This window comes from Phyllobates terribilis, unplaced genomic scaffold (assembly GCF_046119375.1).
Source record: "Phyllobates terribilis strain yellow unplaced genomic scaffold, ASM4611937v1 Scaffold_1__5_contigs__length_1240528914, whole genome shotgun sequence".
NCBI lineage: Eukaryota > Metazoa > Chordata > Amphibia > Anura > Dendrobatidae > Phyllobates > Phyllobates terribilis.
In genome coordinates, this window is record NW_027362761.1 from 250,966,842 (window position 1) to 250,986,242 (window position 19,401).

Below are 19,401 nucleotides of genomic sequence, written 5' to 3' on the forward strand. Positions count from 1 at the left end.
CATATGCCTTAGATTAAAGGGTTTGTATGACACTGAACAAATGATGAGCGATCCAAAGGATAAGTCAGCGATATGAGATCTATTGCAGCTGACACCCATCATCCCACCAATCAGCGTATCTGATGTTGCAGCTAGGACACCATAGGTTTCTATGTCATTGAGTAGCTGTTGCCGGATACCGCACCTTACCTCCTATTCAAGTGAATGGAAGATAAAATGCAGTAGGCTACTAAACAATGCACGGAGTTGAAGTGTTTCACTATATACATTGCTTACATTTGGCCACTACCGAGCAGATATCAGGTGATCAGCGGAGGTGTCAGCCCCCACAAATCTCATATACAGTACAGATCAAAAGTTTGGACACACCTTCTCATTTAAAGATTTTTCTGTATTTTCATGACTATGAAAATTGTACATTCACACTGAAGGCATCAAAACTATGAATTAACACATGTGGAATTATATACTTAACAAAAAAAGTGTGAAACAACTGAAAATATGTCTTATATTCTAGGTTCTTCAAAGTAGCCACCTTTTGCTTTGATGACTGCTTTGCACACTCTTGGCATTCTCTTCATGAGTTTCAAGACATATTTTCAGTTGTTTCACACTTTTTTGTTAAGTATATAATTCCACATGTGTTATTTCATAGTTTTGATGCCTTCAGTGTGAATGTACAATTTTCATAGTCATGAAAATACAGAAAAATCTTTAAATGAGAAGGTGTGTCCAAACTTTTGGTCTGTAATGTAGTTAGTTGATCATATTGCGTCGGATAGGTCATCAGTTGTTCAGTCTTGGACAATCACTTTAATGTCGGCTGAGCTAGACTATTTTGGTGGCATTAAGTGACCATCAAATGTAACACAGGCTGCTCTTTTTCAATGCCCTTTTCGGTTGCTCCAACGAACATAAGTCAATGCTAAAGTTATATGGCAGTAGCTTACCACCATCTTTCCATTCAGAACACATGCACACTTGGGCGAGTTAAGCACGCATGTGTATGGGGGTAGATATAGGTGTCAGCCAAACACTATCTAATGTATTTGGCCAACTATAGGCTCTTTTACAAAGTCCAACAATCGGCAAACAAGCATTCTGTTTAAATGCTCGTTCCCAACCATTATCCCTTGTAAATATTCTGCTGATCAGCCAACAAATCTGCTAAAAGCTCATTGAATACTAAATATCATCTTTGTCGACAGCATATCACATCATGAAATGAGGGGATATGTTACTAACAATATGTACACTGTATGTGGACAGAACGATTGCATTAACAACTGTTCCCATACAGCTTGTATCGGCCTGTGGAAACGGGACAATAAACAAGAACCGATCAACTCTTATAATCAATCAATATACTGGTTATGGGCAGAAATCTGCTTATGTAAATGCACCTTTAGGTTATGTGCGCACAGAGATTTTTGAAGCGTTCAAAAATTGTGTGTTTTCAGGTGGATCTGCTTCAGGAAAAGCTCCTTCTTCTGGGAGTTTTTAGCTTCCTGAAGTGGTTTTGAAGAGTTTTCCAAGCATTTTGGAAGTTTTTCCTGTAGTGTTTCTTACAGCCTTTTGATTGGACAGTGCCTAGTTTGGAATGAATCCCATCAGGCGTAAGCTTCCATTGACATGGTTTTTTTTTTTACCACCAGGCATTTTTCAAAGCCTGAAGTGGAAAAAACACTCATAACACTGGACATGTAAATAATGAAATGGTTTTACAATAGAAATGAAAAGGAAGAGTCTTTGGGTTATTTTTCAAGTGGACCTGGCTCAATAAAAGCTCCTAAAAATCTTTGAGTGCACATACACTATGGGTATGTGCAGGGGCGGACATTGACTTCTTGGGGCCCCTGTGCAAGAAATGTGTCTGGGCCCCCCACCTTTTATGGCGACAAAGCTACAGATGTATATATAGCCACACACACACATATATACCTCTTATATAGCCTCCTTTTATATGTATATTGCCGTCCCTTATTACACAGTGCCCTCTCTTGTTATGTACAGCACCGTCCCTTACATATTGGATTACCTATAGAGCCCTGTTCTTTATTACATAGCGTACTCTCTTGTTAGATATATAATGCAATGATGGCTGATGGAGCATGGGAAAGTTCTTTTCTGATGGAGGAGCTGATGGACTGGTCTTCTGGTCACCGGCTGCTCCATCAGCAGTCATTTTCTATCTAACAAGAGACGACTGTAATAAAAGAGGGCGCTGTGACTGACAAAAATAACAAGAACATGCTATGTAAGGGACAGCACTGTACATAACAGCAGAAGAAGCTATATAATAAGAGCCATATACACTGCTCAAAAAAATAAAGGAAACACTTAAACAACAGAATATAACTCCAAGTAAATCAAACTTCTGTGAAATCAAACTGTCCACTTAGGAAGCAACACTGATTGACAATCAATTTCACATGCTGTTGCGCAAATGGAATAGACAATAGATGGAAATTATTGGCAATCATCAAGACACCCTCAATAAAGGAGTGGTTCTGCAGGTGGGGACCACAGACCACATCTCAGTACCAATGCTTTCTGGCTGATGTTTTGGTCACTTTTGAAGGTTGGTTGTGCTTTCACACTCGTGGTAGCATGAGACGGACTCTACAACCCACAGAAGTTTCTCAGGTAGTGCAGCTCATCCAGGATGGCACAGCAATGCGAGCTGTGGCAAGAAGGTTTGCTGTGTCTGTCAGCGTAGTGTCCAGAGGCTGGAGGCGCTACTAGGAGACAGGCCAGTACACCAGGAGACGTGGAGGGGGCCGTAGGAGGGCAACAACCCAGCAGCAGGACCATTGCCTCCGCCTTTGTGCAAGGAGGAACAGGAGGAGCACTGCCAGAGCCCTGCAAAATGACCTCCAGCAGGCTACAAATGTGCATGAGTCTGCACAGACGGTTAGAAACCGACTCCATGAGGGTGGTATGAGGGCCTGACGTCCACAGATGGGGGTTGTGCTCACAGCCCAACACCATGCAGGACGCTTTGCATTTGCCACAGAACACCAGGATTGGCAAAGTCACCACTGGCGCCCTGTGCTCTTCACAGATGAAAGCAAATTCACACTGAGCACATGTGACAGACATGACAGAGTCTGGAGACGCCGTGGAGAGCGATCTGCTGCCTGCAACATCCTTCAGCATGAATGGTTTGGCAGTGGGTCAGTAATGGTGTGGGGTGGCATTTCTTTGGAGGGCCGCACAGCCCTCCATGTGCTCGCCAGAGGTAGCCTGACTGCCATTAGGTACCGAGATGAGATCCTCAGACCCCTTGTAAGACCATATGCTGGTGCGGTTGGCCCTGGGTTCCTCCTAATGCAGGACAATGCCAGACCTCATGTGGCTGGAGTGTGTCAACAGTTCCTGCAAGATGAAGGCATTGAAGCTATGGACTGGCCCGCCCGTTCCCCAGACCTGAATCCGATTGAGCACATCTGGGACATCATGTCTCGCTCCATCCACCAACGTCACGTTGCACCACAGACTGTCCAGGAGTTGGCCGGATGCTTTAGTCCACATCTGGGAGGAGATCCCACAGGAGACCAACCGCAACCTCATCAGGAGCATGCCCACACCCAATACTGAGCCTCATTTTTACTTGTTTTAAGGACATTACATCAAAGTTGGATCAGCCTGTAGTGTGTTTTTCCACTTTAATTTTGGGGGTGACTCCAAATCCAGGCCTCCATTGGTTAATAAATTTGATTTCCATTGATGATTTTTGTGTGATTTTGTTGTCAGCACATTCAACTTTGTACAGAACAAAATATTCAATGAGAATATTTCATTCATTCAGATCTAAGACGTGTTATTTGAGTGTTCCCTTTATTTTTTGAGCAGTGTATAACTAGAGAGTATGGTACGTAATAAGGGAGGGTGTTATACATAATAAAAGATGAAACTATATAACTATGGATGGCGCTATACATAATAAGTGAATAACGTGTGGCCGAGACGCATAAGTGTGATTCTTTTGCGTCTCGGCCACACGTGGGTATAGTTTAGTACGGAAAGCGTTTGTATAATAACATAATAAGCGAGTACACTATATACTAAGGGACTGTGCTATACATAATAAAGCTACATTCCTGCATCTGTGTACAGTGTCGGTGTGCTGCCCGCTTTTACAGACGCATTGAGCATGTCCTAGTCTAATCCTCAAAATCAGATCAGAACAGGACATTCTCTGACCCTCACAGATCTCATTCTGATCTGTGATTTTCATGGATGTGTGAATAGATCTATAAAACTCTACAAGTCCGTGAACCATCCGATAAAAAAATCTGGCAGCACACGGACATTTCACACAAATGTGAGAAAGCAGCCTAAGGGATTTTACAGATAACATTATCTCTCCAAGTCACACAGTGCAGATACAGAATAATATTTACATCCAGGCACTTACCGCTGACGTCTCATCTGATCAGAGTCGGTTTCTGCTGCTCCTTCTCCATCTGGTCGGACCTTCATGTCGACATCTCCCAGCCATGTCTTGTCTTGTCACGATGATCTTCAGCCTAGAAAATAACAAGGTCACATATATAGTATACATACAGGTGTCTCCCCTGCACTGCGCCCCTGACTACAGGTATGTACCCCCCCCCCCCATTAATATACTATTAGCCACTTAGTAATCAAAATATAAAGTGATAAGCAACACTGTGCGCCCCATTAACTATAATCTCCACCGGCCAATAATATAAATTATTCAGTCTCTGTGACTCTCCCCAATTAACTGTAAGGCTATGTGCACAAGGAAAATATACAAGGTTTTACAGTACAAGCAAAGTGAAACCCCCATCATTGTTCTCTCACAGCACCCCCATCATTGCTCTCTCCCAGCACTCCCATCATTGCTCTCTCCCAGCACCCCCTAATTGCTTTCTCCAAGCACCCCCGTAATTGCTTTCTCCATCCCCACCATCCTCGTCATTGCTCTCCCCATCCCCACCATTGCTCTCCCCAGCCCCATCATTGCTCTCCCCAGCCCCACCATCCCCATCATTGCTCTCCCCATCCCATAATTGCTCTCCCCATCCCACCATTGCTCTTCCCATCCCCACCATTGCTCTTCCCAGCCCCATCATTGCTCTTCCCAGCCCCATCATTGCTCACCCCAGCCCCATCATTGCTCACCCCAGCCCCATCATTGCTCACCCCAGCTCCATCATTGCTCACCCCAGCATTGCTCTTCCCAGCCCCATCATTGCTCTTCCCAGCCCCATCATTGCTCTTCCCAGCCCTATCATTCCTCACACTAGCCCCGTCATTGCTCACTCCAGCCCCACCATCCTCATCATTGCTCTCCTCATCCCCACCATTGCTCTCCTCAGCCCCATCATTGCTCTCCCCAGCCCCACCATCCCCATCATTGCTCTCCCCATCCCTGTAATTGCTCTCCTCATCCCCATAATTGCTCTCTTCAGCCCCATCATTGCTCTACCCAGCCCCACCATCCTCATCATTGCTCTCCCCATCCCCACCATTGCTCTTCCCAGCCCCATCATCCTCATCATTGCTCTCCCCATCCCCACCGTTGCTCTTCCCAGCCCCATCACTGCTCACCCCAGCCCCACCATTGCGCTCCCCATCCCCACCATTGCTCTCCCCAGCCCCATCATTGCTCTTCCCAGCCCCACCATCCTCATCATTGCTCTCCCCATCCCCACCATTGCTCTTCCCAGCCCCATCATCCTCATCATTGCTCTCCCCATCCCCACCGTTGCTCTTCCCAGCCCCATCACTGCTCACCCCAGCCCCACCATTGCGCTCCCCATCCCCACCATTGCTCTCCCCAGCCCCATCATTGCTCTTCCCAGCCCCACCATTGCTCTTCCCAGCTCTATCATTGCTCACCCCAGCATTGCTCTCCCCAGCACCATCATTGCTCTTCCCAGCACCATCATTGCTCTTCCCAGCACCCTCATTGCTCTTCCCAGCACCCTCATTGCTCTTCCCAGCCCCATCATTCATCAAACCAGCCCCGTCATTGCTCTCCCCAGCCCTGTCATTGCTCTCCCCAGCCCCATCATTGCTCACCCCAGCCCCGTCATTGCTCTTCCCAGCCCCGTCATTGCTCACCCCAGCCCCGTCATTGCTCTTCCCAGCCCCGTCATTGCTCTTCCCAGCCCCGTCATTGCTCTCCCCATCATTGTTCACCCCATCCCCATCATTGCTCACCCCAACCTCATCATTGCCCTCCCCAGCCCCATCGTTGCTGTCCCCCACCTCCCCTAATTCTCCTTGTTCTCCTGTGTGAATGGATCTATAAAACTCTACAAGTCCGTGGACCATCCGATAAAAAAATCTGGCAGCACACGGACATTTCACACAAATGTGAGAAAGCAGCCTAAGAGATTTTACAGATAACATTATCTCTCCAAGTCATACAGTGCAGATACACAGCACTTACCGCTGACGTCTCATCTGATCAGAGTCGGTTTCTGCTGCTCCTTCTCCATCTGGTCAGACCTTCATGTCGACATTTCCCAGCCATGTCTGGTCTTGTCACGATGATCTTCAGCCTAGAAAATAACAAGGTCACATATATTGTATACATACAGGTATCTCCCCCCGCACTGCGCCCCTGACTACAGATATGTACCCCCCCCATTAATATACTATTAGCCACTTAGTAATCAAAATATAAAGTGATAAGCAACACTGTGCGCCCCATTAACTATAATCTCCACCGGCCAATAATATAAATTATTCAGTCTCTGACTCTACCCAATTAACTGTAAGGCTATGTGCACAAGGAAAATATACAAGGTTTTACAGTACAAGCAAAGTGAAACCCCCCATCATTGTTCTCTCACAGCACCCCCATCATTGCTCTCTCCCAGCACCCCCGTCATTGCTCTCTCCCAGCACCCCCATAATTGCTTTCTCCATCCCCACCATCCTCGTCATTGCTCTCCCCATCCCCACCATTTCTCTCCCCAGCCCCATCATTGCTCTCCCCAGCCCCATCATTGCTCTCCCCAGCCCCATCACTGCTCTCCCCAGCCCCACCATCCCCATCATTGCTCTCCCCATCCCCATAATTGCTCTCCCCATCCCCACCATTGCTCTTCCCATCCCCACCATTGCTCACCCCAGCCGGATCATTGCTCTTCCCAGCCCCATCATTGCTCTTCCCAGCCCCATCATTGCTCACCCCAGCCCCATCATTGCTCTTCCCAGCTCCATCATTGCTCACCCCAGCATTGCTCTTCCCAGCCCCATCATTGCTCTTCCCAGCCCCATCAGTCCTCACACTAGCCCCGTCATTGCTCACTCCAGCCCCACCATCCTCATCATTGCTCTCCTCATCCCCACCATTGCTCTCCTCAGCCCCATCATTGCTCTCCCCAGCCCCACCATCCCCATCATTGCTCTCCCCATCCCTGTAATTGCTCTCCTCATCCCCATAATTGCTCTCTTCAGCCCAATCATTGCTCTACCCAGCCCCACCATCCTCATCATTGCTCTCCCCATCCCCACCATTGCTCTTCCCAGCCCCATCATTGCTCACCCCAGCCCCACCATTGCTCACCCCAGCCCCACCATTGCGCTCCCCATCCCCACCATTGCTCTCCCCAGCCCCACCATTGCTCTCCCCAGCCCCACCATTGCTCACCCCAGCATTGCTCTCCCCAGCACCCTCATTGCTCTTTCCAGCACCCTCATTGTTCTTCCCAGCCCCATCATTCCTCACACCAGCCCCATCATTCCTCACACCAGCCCCGTCATTGCTCTCCCCAGCCCCATCATTGCTCTTCCCAGCCCCATCATTGCTCACCCCAGCCCCGTCATTGCTCACCCCAGCCCCGTCATTGCTCTTCCCAGCCCCGTCATTGCTCTCCCCATCATTGTTCACCCCATCCCCATCATTGCTCACCCCAACCTCATCATTGCCCTCCCCAGCCCCATCATTGCTGTCCCCCACCTCCCCTAATTCTCCTGTTCCTCTCCCAGCGTTTCAGTATAAAAAAAACAACAAACAAACAAAAAAAAAAACCACACACAACTTACCTCTCAGCCCGCTCCCCTGCAGCATCCTCCTGGTCTCCAGTAACTTTCTCCCTGACACAGGCCCACGCTGCATGATGACGTCATTAAACAGCACGAGCCTGTGTAAGGGAGGAAGCGCCGGGCAGGAAGCAGAGGTGAGGATGGATCCCTGCAGCTCCGCTGCCATTTTCCTCCTGTCAGCAGCGGAGCTGCAGGGATCGCTCCCTGCCCGCCGCATATGATAAGGGCAATCTGGTCATGGGCCCCCCGGAGCCTGGGGCTCCGAGAAGCAGGCCAGATTACCCTCATCATTAGCCACCCGGCAAGGGCCCCCCTGCACCGCCGAGCCCCGGTGTAGTTGCACCGGCGGGAGATCCGCCCCTGGGTATGTGCACATGATGTCTTTTTCTGGTGGATCTGCTGTCAAACCTGCCTGAAAATGTGCCCTAAAAATACTCAATAAATTGAGCATATGCATTTTTATGCCAAACTGACTTGCAGTTCAATCTTTAAATGGTCTTTTCACCACTTCAAGTTTCAAAAGACGCCAAGCGGTTAAAAGAAGTGACATGTCCATTCTTCAGGCATTGTCCACTTAGAACACACAACAAAAATAATAAATAATCTATGGGGAGCCTAAAAAGACTAAGAGAAGACGCCTGATGTCTTTTGTAGCATTTTAAAAGCGCAGACGTTTCCGGAGCCAGGATCTGCTTAAAAAACTTGTCGAGCTCGTCGGAGTGTGAAGCACGTTGTGCGCACATGTGCACACGTTAAGTATTTGCTGCAGGCATCACCATTCATTAGAATTTGTGAAAAATGCTGCAAAAAGCTGAAAGAATTGACACTGCAGATTTAGGACCTGCAAGAAAAAAATAAGCAACGTGTGCATGAGATTTTGGAAATTGTATTCACTTTGCTGGGACAGTAAAATGCTGCGTTTTTCATGCCAAAAACATGTAAGAAAAAAATGCGACGTGTGAACATATCACTAACAGACAGCTCTTCTCCTCATCACTCAGACCATTTATAGCCTTTAGGCTATGTGCCCACGATGCAGAAATGCTCTGGATTTTTCCTGAGCGTTTCTGCATCTCCCTGGCAGAAAAAACGCATGTGGATTGTACATGCGGATTGTACATGCATTTTTCCTGCCAGGGACATGCGGATGTGAAGCGTTCTTCACATGCATTTCCGCATGCAGGTTGACAAGCGCTTTCCAAGCGATTTTAGCATCACTTGGAAAGTGCTTGTCAACTTGGTCACACAATATAAATCCATGCAAACGGCATGGATTTATATAGTGTGACCCCAAAGAATGGTTAAAAATAAAAAAATAAATCTATACTTACCTTCTGATGGCCCCCGGAGTCTTGCTTCGCTCCGTCCTGGCTGCCAGCAGATCGCGGTACACTGAAGGACCTGCCGTCACATGACTATGACGTCAGCACAGGTCCTTCAGTCCACCGCAAGCTACTGGCATGGGAGGACGAGCGCAGCGGGGGCCGTCAGAAGATAATTATAACATTTATTTTTTTATTTTATTCTTTCTTTCACAGGTTCTATGGTACCCGGGTCCAGAGAAGAGTCTCCTCTCCTCCACACCCGGGTGCCATCCGCACATTGAAACGCATGGATTCCGCATCTACAGATGCAGTGATGCGGAATCCATGCGTTCCAATGCAAGTCAATGGCGGCGAAAATGCAGCACTTCCGCAAAATAATTCGTAGTGCTGCCTTTTTTTCCGCAATGATAATCCGCAGCGGAAATTTCTGCAGCATGCGCACAGCACATGCGGATTATCATTGGGGACCATGGCAGACCTTCTACCAAGCGTTTTTTAAGCGTTTCTGCCGCTGCAGAAATGCTTAAAAAACGCATCGTGGGCACACAGCCTTAGGGTTAAAAGACCAACAATAAGGAATGTTGGAAATTAACATTGAATACTGACATCATACTATTTTCCCCACCTAATAGGGTTCAATAGAACTTAATATAGAGGAGCATAACTGCATAAAAGGCAATATAATGCATGGGGCTATCCAGATTCAAATAGTTATGCTCAGCTCGTTTAATTGAATTCAGTCATATATAGATAATGATAGTAGGAAGGAAGCCTTATTTACTCGTGAATTTCATTACAATATTTTGTGTGTCTGCATTTGTACCAGCTGCAGCTTTAACAATAATACCAAAGTTTCCTGTGCCATTATTCACTGTTTATAAGCATGAACGTCAACCCAAAGTGTTAGTACTCCTCTGTCTAGAAATCTATTTTATTTTCTCTACGTAAAGCTAAATGCCAGCGAATGAATGGATGAAAGCATTAGGAACACGGGATTATATGCCTGCTCCTATCAATGTGGTTCCTCGCCAGCCTGGAGGAGTGACTGTCTATACTCCGAAGCTTGTTATCTAGACGCTGAAGGTTAATTTGTAAAGCACAATATGAAGAGTGCTCAATGTAAAATAAAAGCCACAAGACTGATTTTATAATGGGGCACGACGCAGGAAACTACTGTGGCATTTCTGTGGTTAAACTCTGCTTTGGCTCTACGGTAACTGGAATGTCACTATTACAATGATCTCGCATCATAGTGACACAATGGTGTCAGCTTATTCCCGGAATGGTTCATTTATAGAAGAGACTACTACAGGGGTGCATTCGTAATAGGGTCTAGTTTCGGACTCATGCGGTAAGTGTGCCACTACCATCTCATTGAAGTGCTTGTTAGTTGACTAGAAAGGGTCTTATTAGGATTCAGGGATGACAGTCGTGTGCTGGACGTGTAGTGTGACAGCTCGGCTGCAAGGGAGATACTGGTTCTAGAATGGTTCAATAACCATGATGAAAGTCCTCCAGCAATGCTATGCAGAAGCCTCTCATTAGTGACAAGGGGGAGAGAAGGCGCCCACATCTCATTAGCTGTCTAATACCACTGGACAGAGTCTGAATATATCCTTACACGCAACCGAGCACTAAACATTGGTGGCCAGATACATCCAGATGGAACATTTTTAAAGGGAACTTGCCAGCATGTTTCTACATATGAAAGGAGTGGTGTGGATTTACAGGCGCTTTCCTGAAAAAAACTTTTTTGTAAAGATCCAATGTGCCAGTCATAAGAAATCTAGCATAGAATCCATGTACTGTATAAAACACCTCCCAGACTAAAAACATCAGCCCTCAGCTGCCCCAGAAATGGGGCATCCATAAGAAGTCATCGCTCGTCACTGAAGCTGCGTTCTCATGCTCAGCTCAGTGTATCCTGGATGCAGGGCTGACCGGTCGCATCATGTCACCGCTCAGCAATGCAACTACATGTATCTGAGTTGGGCTTTTCGTGGGACATATGGATTATCGGCAGACAGGGGGTTAGTAATGGGGGTGTCTGATAGACACCTTTCCATTATTAACCCCTGGGCTTGAGGTCAGCGGACATTACAAAGCTGACATCAAACCCACAAATATTACCCCACTAACCACCGCACCAGGGCAAGTGGGAAGAGACAAGGCTAAGCACCAGATTTGGCACAACTTATGGATGCACCATTCCTGGGGGGGCTGAGGGCTGTTTTTAGTCTGAGAGGGGGGGGCAATAGCCATGGCTTACTCCAAGGCTATTAATATCAGCCCACAGCTGTCTGTTTAGCCTTTGCTGGTTAGCAATAATAGGGGGACCACACATCATTTTTTGGGGGGGTACCCCTTTACTAACAAGTAAAGGCTAAGCAAACAGCTGTGAGCTGTTTTTAATAGCCTGGGAACCTTTATAGCTATTAGCCCCTAAACCAGAATATTAACATCAGCCACCAGCTATCGGCTTTCCCTCAGCTGGTAAGGAAAATGAAGGGGCACCCCACACCATTTCTGTTTTCATTTATTTATTTAATACACGATATACACACACAGCAGGTGCTGACTCCAACTCCCTTCAGCGTCGCCTGGTTGTGCTGATCGCAGGGAGACCAGGTGACAATGATGAGAGCTGGCTTCAGCACCTGGCACCTGAGAACAGCGTGAACTGTACTGCTTTTTACCAGGCGCCGGTACGTGTCATACTGATGCGGCACACGGACATGGATAGCACCGGTACCGGTAATATCAGGACGTGTGAAGGAGGCCTTAGCTCCATTTGACTAGCACATTAGATCTCTACAAAAAAGGTAACATTTTTATGGTGGGACAAATACCTATACAGCCATACAACTACTGCCACATGTAAAAAACATGCTAACAGGATCCTTTTAAGCAATAGTATATCTATATGGCACAATACAAAAAATGATGACATTGAAAACCAACAACCTTGACACCAGAAACCTGTCAGTGAATTTTTAGTCATGAGTTGCAGTGACATTTGCTATTTTGCTTTCTAAAGGTGTCATTGCATGTCATATTAGGAGTAGGATAATGTAAAAAAAAAAAAAAAAAAAAAAAAAAAAACTTGACTGATGTCCCTGAAAACATGGTAAATCATCTTCAACCCATCCCAAATCTCTTGACAGTTTTGCAGCTTCTAGTGCATGGGCACGGATGAAGCCAGCGCAAGCCCACCAACCTTCACTGCGCATGGGCAGGACCGAGATGTTATAAATGTTATACCCTCATCCTCAGACAAGGCATCTGTATGGATCTCTGCGAGTCCCACATTCAGATGAATGTCACTATAAAAACTCATGCACACAAAGCCTGCAAGACTCCTTTACCACGGAGACATACAGCCTTCATGTAGTGCTGTGGCAGATTTGTTGGACTCGGTGTGTACTGAGAGGTTTTCACCTAGAAATAATGTTTTTTAGCGAATACCTCCACACATACAGTATGATGACCAGTGAAACATGCAGATATTTTTTTATCAAATTTCCATGAAATTTGAGGCTTGTGGTTGTATAGCTCATGTACCTATATGGAGGACCTACTATGGACTTGCTTGTGAACCCTGTTTTTTTTTTTTTGACTTTTTGTGGTACAGTTGTAAAATAAAAAATGTATTAATGTTGTCAGAACCCAAACTAAAACCAAGCCCCAGGGCAACAGGACAACAATTAGGTAGCAACTCCTCAAGACAACCACTATGATGACAGAGTCAAAACTCCCAGTTCTCAAAAGTCATGACACCCGACCCTCTGGCCCAAATTACTTCATCGAGCAAATATGCTTGGCAGCCGTGATCAACATGGATTAGCTTGTCAGCATGCGTGCAGCCGGCCTATTTAGCAGAAAGGTAGCCACATAAAATCAGGACTGATAAGAGTAATGCAACACTCCTGCATGATTACATCCTCATATGACCCTGAACCCATCAATGCCATCACCTGGCATCATCATGGCACCTGGTGGCATATACAATGCATACTTTCAGGGATGCCCTCCTGGGAGGAAATTGATTGTGGCACGCAAGCATTTCCTTTGGGAAGGTTTTCCAGCCCCTTCTCAGATGTCACTTCCATGCTCCCTGAATGTGCGCTGGACACCGGTGCTCCATCATCAGACAAAGCATCCCGGTGTTATGAACAAGAAACATGGCAGCGCTGTTCCATTTTCCCGGGAGTCTCCAGAACGTTCTGGGAAAGTTAGCAAATATAAGATAACACAATCTCTGACAACTAGAAGCAGGGCCTCCAACTACTAATATAAGTTGTATAAATACATTTTTGTGGATCAGAAAATGAAAAACACTATGGCCAAGATTCATCAAGACCGACGATGTTCACGCTGGTCTTAATGATGGAGGGGGGTGGGGGCTGGAGTCAGAGGCACCTGCTTGATTAAGAGACTGGAGTAAGATTTCTGGCGTTTGTGCCAGGGCTGTGGACTCCAGAGCACGGCCTCACTACTGAGCGTGTACATAAAGCGCTGCACAGATTCATCTCCACTAAAAGCAGAGATCCTTAGATCAGGAATAGGACATTTCATAACTTTCCCAAATTCTTATGAAAACACTTACAGCACACCCTGAATTGAACTACTGCACCAATGTAATCTATATTTTAGGAGTCGGTCCATTTTATACCAACTCCACAGCCCTGGTGTGTGCCAACTCCGACTCCACTAAAATGGACACCGACTCCACAGCCCTGGTGTGTGCCAACTCCGACTCCACTAAAATGGACACTGACTCCACAGCCCTGGTGTGTGCCAACTCCGACTCCACAGCCCTGGTGTGTGCCAACTCCGACTCCACAGCCCTGGTGTGTGCCAACTCCGACTCCACAGCCCTGGTGTGTGCCAACTCCGACTCCACTAAAATGGACACTGACTCCACAGCCCTGGTGTGTGCCAACTCCGACTCCACTAAAATGGACACTGACTCCACAGCCCTGGTGTGTGCCAACTCCGACTCCACTAAAATGGACACCGACTCCACAGCCCTGGTGTGTGCTGACTCCATGACTCTGCCCTGGTGTGTGCCGACTCCATGACTCTGCCCTGGTGTGAGCCGCGGCTCGTCATGAATTAGACAAGCTGCAGCGTCATGCCCCTGGTCTTCCAATTATGGCGGAGGTGGGAAAAACTGGCGTAAGAACGGCAAAAGTAAATTTTTTGCCCAACCTTGAGCTGCACAAAAATTTTGTGACTAACCAAAGTGTTTTCTGGCAAAAACACATTGATGAAAGGTTATGGCTACTCTGACATCATGGGGTCGTATCTAATGACCCCCGACGATGTCGTACTGTGACCTTCCACAACAGTCACAAATGTTTCCAAGAATGTGGCACTCTGTTGGTGACAGGCGACTCCCTTCCCATAGACGTCAATGGAAGTCACAGCCAGCTGCACATTACATGCAATATGGCCGTAATAGTCGCAGGCAGGAGGTCGTTGTCCCGGGACACATTTGTATCCCCAAGATGGAAACACTCAGACTTCGATAGACTAAAACAAAGTACAGGAAACAGACTGGGGAGGACAGTGGGGGTTGTAGTCGGTGAAGGGCTGACCGAAGTTAACCTGCAGCCTCCACGGCACTAACCCCCTCAGCCGCCTCCATTGCTGGCAGAGCTCAGCCTCCTGCACGGCCGGTAAGCGGGCACCTGTGGCACCGTCCACCGGCCCTGCCCCCTCATTACTCCGCGCCCCGTCCCGGTAATTAGAGCCGGCGCTGGGCGGGACTCGCAGTCTCAGCCCGTGGGTAGAACTTTATCTTATCGCCACTGACTGACTGTCTCCGCGGGTTAAAGCTCAGACACAGGAGGCAAAGAGCAGTCAGGTGCCGCGGGCTGAGGAGAGCGGGAAGGCGGCGAGGACACCACTAATGGAGGCGAGTATATGAGGGGGGCTCCCGGCTGGGAAACGTCTAGGAGCTGCCAGTCCAGTCATTATTAGGACACCTGTGTGTGCCCATAGCCCTGGCTCATTATACGCCTCCATGCCCCTGAGCCTCCCTGTAGTGTGAGCAGCAGCCCTGACATGTCCTCCTTTCCCGGCGCTGCTGTTATTTCTCCTCTGGAAATATGGAAATTGCTTCATTTCCACAACTTGTAGGGAATAAATAGATTTCTAGCACATGTGGCGCTCCAGTTTACTGACAGGAGGCGTTTATTACTGGTCCATAGATGGGATATACGTCTGTAGGGCCCTAGGAGTATGTGCTGTCCGTATATCTGGCCGTGAGATCGGTGCCATCCTGGGACAGCTCTTGTAGTGCTTGGTCTGTATAGGATATACAGGTGCGTCTCACTAAATTAGAATATCATCAAAAAGGTCATTTATTTCAGTTCTTCAATACAAAAAGTGAAACTCATATATTATATAGAGTCATTACAAACAGAGTGATCTATTTCAAGTGTTTATTTCTGTTAATGTTGATGATTATGGCTTACAGCCAATGAAAACACAAAAGTCATTATCTCAGTAAATTAGAATAATTAACAAAACACACCTGCAAAGGCTTCCTAAGCGTTTAAAAAGGTCCCTTAGTCTGTTTCAGTAGGCTCCACAATCATGGGGAAGACTAATGACTTGACAGATGTCCAGAAGGCAGTCACTGACACACTCCACAAGGTCCCAGAGTCTGGAGGAAGAGTGGAGAGGCCACAATCCAAGCTGCTGGAGGTCTAGTGTGAAGTTTCCACAATCAGTGATGGTTTGGGGAGCCATGTCATCTGCTGGTGTAGGTCCACTGTGTTTTATCAAGACCAAAGTCAGCACAGCCGTCTACCAGGAAATTTTCGAGCACTTCATGCTTCCCTCTGCCGACAAGCTTTTTGGAGATGGAAATTTCATTCTCCAGCAGGACTTGGCACCTGTCCACACTGCCAAAAGTACCAATACCTGGTTTAAAAACAACAGTATCACTGTGCTTGATTGGCCAGTAAACTCGCCTGACCTTAACCCCATAGAGAATCTATGGGGTATTGTCAAGAGGAAGATGAGAGACACCAGACCCAACAATGCCGATGAGCTGAAGGCTGCTATCAAAGCAACCTGGGCTTCCATAACTCCTCAGCAGTGCCACAGGCTGATCACCTCCATGCCACGCCGCATTGATGCAGTAATTGATGTAAAAGGAGCCCCGACCAAGTATTGAGGGCATTTACTGAACATACATTTCAGTAGGCCAACATTTCGGATTTTAAAAACATTTTTCAACTGTTGTTATAAAGTATTCTAATTTACTGAGATAATGACTTCTGTGTTTTCATTGGCTGTAAGCCATATTCATCAACATTAACAGAAATAAACACTTGAAATAGATCACTCTGTTTGTAATGACTCTATATAATATGAGTTTCACTTTTTGTATTGAAGAACTGAAATAAATTAACTTTACTCTGTCGCCTCATTGGGGGACACAGGACCTTTGGTGTTATGCTGCTGTCCACTAAGAGGCGGCACTAGGCTTAATCTGAAAAAGATTAACGGTGGCTCCTCCTCTGCAGTATATACCCCCTGACGGCATCAGCCATATTCAGTTTTTGCTTAGTGTCGGAAGGAGGCACACCTAAAGATTTTTACTCCATTTTTTTCTGATGTTTTTCTTTTTCCACGGAGTTACAGATGAAGATAAGTGGGTCTCCGGCATGGCTCCTTCCTCTGCCCCCTTCTAGGGGTGCACAGTTGAAGTCGAGACGTCTCCTTACCATGTCGCTCCTTCCCCAGCCCCTCGGGTGTAGGTTCGAAGTTGAGACCCCCCCCCTCCTTCCCCAATTCCTTTTGGTCTCTGGGTTGAGGTCGAGGTGAGGATTACAGCCTCCTGACGGTGACGGCAGCACCCTCCCTAATCCCCCTCTGCGGGTATTAGGTTGAGACACCGCAGGTAGGGCTTGTGCAGACAGCAATATACAGCTCCCAGTAGCTGTCTCTCTGCACCAACGTCCAGGAATCCCAGCTCTGCTGCAGACTCCTGATGGGGCCGGGGGACAGTGCAGGCAAACAAGGCTCTCTGCCGGCACCAGCGCTACGGTGCCTCAGGGGGACCCTTTAAGGTCCCCCCCTTAAGATAATATTCCCACCGCCTTCCCTGCCATTAAAACCGGGGGGGTCCGGTTCAGAACCGGCACCCCTCCCGGACTACCGCAGCGGCCTGGAGCCCTTTTGGGCATAGATTCTAAATTTAGACCGCGGCTCCGGCCTAGCCGAAGCCGCCGCCCATTCTCCGCCCCCCCCCGGCCCGCGCCCCCGGCCCGCCCCCCGGATGACCAATATGACACTACACAGTGTCATAGAAGTGGCGGAGACGAACTGAAAGGGCGCGCTTTCCAGCATACTGCCGCCCTTTTCAGCTCTCCGCCCACCTTCTTCTCCACACTCCGGCGGCCATTAACCACTGAAGAAGCGTTAACCCTTCAGCTACTGGTCGCCAGCTTGTCTCCGGGGGGCTCAGGATCGTGGATTTAAATGGCGCTGGACTACAACAGGCACACTAAGGTGGGGTAAGATCACAGCTAGAGTCTCGCACTCGGCTGTGAATTCTATAAGCTTCTCTGCATTGCTGGCCCCCTCTGTATAGCCACTCTGCATCGCTGGCCCCCTCTGCATAGCCACCCCTGTATACTATGCCGGGCTCAAAGTCCAAGAGAACCAGGCAGGATTGCTATTATGCACTCTGTACAGCCTGCAGTAATACTCTCCCTAGTGGCAGCACGTATCCACATTGCCAGGACTGCATGCAGACTGCTGTGCCAGAGCCCCATGAAGCACTTCCCAATACTTCGGTGCCTAATACCACACCGGAATGGGTCACTCAGATGTCGCAATCTATGACGCAGTCTATAGTAAACCTCACATCCACATTGCTTCAGGCTCTACAGACTCATACTTCGGCTATGAACACTACTCAAAGGGAGAGTTCCACTCAGGGACATGATGGCACGGGCACATCCACGTCTAGATCAGGATGCAAGCGGACCCACAGGTCTCGTTCATCTGCGTCATCATATACCACACGGTCGTCCCCTTCCAGTGTGAGACACTGTACTCCCAGCTCATCTAGACCGTCCCCTGACAGGGACAGACAACGCAGATCCCCACAGCCATCCTTGATCAGAGAAGGCCTCCGCTCCGGTTCTCCCAGCAGGAGATGCCTTAGCGATACACAGGATTCGGAAGATATCTGTGATTCCGACTCAGACAAGGAAACCGAAGGGTCCCTGATCCCTATTCCCCCTGGCAATACAGTGCTAGTTGATGATTTAATCTCATCCATCCATCGGGTTCTGGACATCTCCGATCCACCCCTGGAGACACCAGGACATAAGATTTCCTTTGAAGGAGTCCTGAAACCGCCTAAGGTCTTCTTTGACCACCCAGAGTTTAATGCGATCCTTAAAAAGCAGTTCTCACAACCTGAGAAAAAGTTTACTAATCGCAAATATCTGGAGGCGCGGTACCGCTTTCCACAGTAGGTCACCAAACAGTGGACAGATCCACCTGAAGTGGATACCCCAGTCTCCAGACTAGCAGCACAGACACTCCTTTCACTGCCAGATAGCTCAACCCTCAGGGACACAGCAGACCGGCAGGTAGAATGCATGGCTCGTTCAATTCTCGAGGCCGCAGGGGCCTCCCTGGGTCCCGCGTTTGCCTCAGTTTGGGCTGCCAAGGCAATCCTGGCCTGGGCCCAAAATTTACAAACTGGCCTACAAACATCTATCCCTGAACTCTCGGACCAAGCGGCCCAAATAGCAGTTGTGGCAGATTACATGCTCCATGCAGCTCTGGATTCTGCAAGGGGTGCAGCCGGGATAGCTTCAAATGCCATCACGATTCGGCTTATCCTCTGGCTGCGGGAATGGAAAGCAGATGCAGCTTCAAAGAAGTCCCTCACTCACCTCCCGTACCTCAGTGGTCAGCTTTTCGGTGAACAGTTGGACACAATGATATCCAATGCCACCGGGGGTAAGAGAACCTCTCCCCCCCCCAACTAAAGCACAAACACGCTTAC

General features: G+C 47.9%; 1 protein-coding gene across 2 annotated transcripts in view; it reads left to right on the top strand.

Annotated features, from left to right (window-relative positions):
* Positions 1-19,401, top strand: part of ADCY4 (adenylate cyclase 4) — a 109,264-nt gene that overhangs the window by 3,198 nt on the left and 86,665 nt on the right. The window contains exon 1 of one of the 2 annotated variants that reach the window (XM_073671153.1): positions 15,120-15,276. The exons of the other annotated variant lie outside the window; for it this stretch is intronic. The gene's annotated coding sequence lies outside the window, so the exon portion shown is untranslated. Of the gene's footprint in view, positions 1-15,119; positions 15,277-19,401 lie in introns of those variants that run through there. 2 annotated transcript variants of the gene reach the window in all.